Source organism: Cucurbita maxima, unplaced genomic scaffold (genome assembly GCF_002738345.1).
Source record: "Cucurbita maxima cultivar Rimu unplaced genomic scaffold, Cmax_1.0 Cma_Scf00052, whole genome shotgun sequence".
Lineage (NCBI taxonomy): Eukaryota > Viridiplantae > Streptophyta > Magnoliopsida > Cucurbitales > Cucurbitaceae > Cucurbita > Cucurbita maxima.
This window is the reverse complement of record NW_019272068.1, coordinates 768,080-769,433: the sequence shown is the minus strand read 5'-3', so window position 1 is coordinate 769,433 and position 1,354 is coordinate 768,080.

Genomic DNA, 1,354 nt, shown 5'->3' with positions numbered 1-1,354 from the left:
TCTCTCCCCAATCAATGGTCGAGCTATTGACATATGCCGAGCTCCACATATTTACCGTCAAAAGGGGATCGATTACCGAAATGGGCCAACCACATCCTCCACGTAAGACCGAAAGAGTACAATTGATTTGTGTTTATTTGTGAACATTTAATTATATTTTATCTAAGATGGTATGAATAATTATAAATTGTGGATAAATAAAACTTTTTTTTAAAATAATTTTTTTAACAATCCGAACTCAACCCGAAAATAGAGGGTTGGGTTGTGAAAATTTTCGAGTTGGGTTGGGTTGTCAATCTAACCAACCCGAACTTTTGGGTTGGGTCAAAAAAATCCCTCAATCCAACCCAACCCAACCCAGACCATGTATACCCTACTTTTTAATACGTTTTCAAGTCTACTTTACAAAGACATCGATGTCAACACTCAATTTTTGAATTTACCCAAAGCATGGATCACGACTTCGGTTGAATTGATAGTGTAGAAAAGATGGACAAACTTTCGCAAAATAAAAAAAAAACAATTTAAAACATAATATACAATATATTTATATTATATTAAAATAGAGTTAAGGCATAAGTAATTTTAGATACAAAATAAGAACAAACACAAAATTGTGTTAGGGACAAAGGGGAAGCTTATCTGACACCTACTCCAAAGTTCACTACTGACCTCAATCAGCTTCTTACTTATCTAAAAAACATGGGGTGAATATAAAGACTTAGTAAGTAACCTACTTGTAGACTGCCCGACCCAATTCGTTGGGTTCTAATGAATTGGGCTATCTTCAGGCCCGAACCAATTCGTTGGGTTGTACTAAATTGGGTTGTCTCTAGGCCTGAACCAATTTGTTGGGTTCTACTGAATTGTGTTGTGTTACCCAGCAAATTTTATCACATTTATTTATAACTTTTTAATTTGAATTTCGTATTCCAATGATGATAGGTAAGTAGGAGAGAGAGATGGAGGAGAGAAAGGGAAATTAAGATTTGAATTATGATATATATCATTAAAAATGAATTCAACCTAGGATAATGAATCACTCAAAGGGAAAGTAAGATTAAATACATGTTTGAGATTCAAATAACTTCACAAGTAAAATCGATCCTGTCAAATATGAATGATTATAAACATTAAATCTAAACTAAATATAATTGCAAAAGCATATATGCTCTTTTTAGTACGTTTTCAAGTCTCCTTTACAAAGACATCGATGTCGACACTCGATTTTCGAGTTTACTTAAAGTATGGATCACAACTAGGGTTGAATCGATAGCGTAGAAAAGATGGACAAACTTTCGCAAAGTAAAAGAAAAAAAAAAAAAAAAAAAAAAAAAAAAAAAAAAAAAAAAAA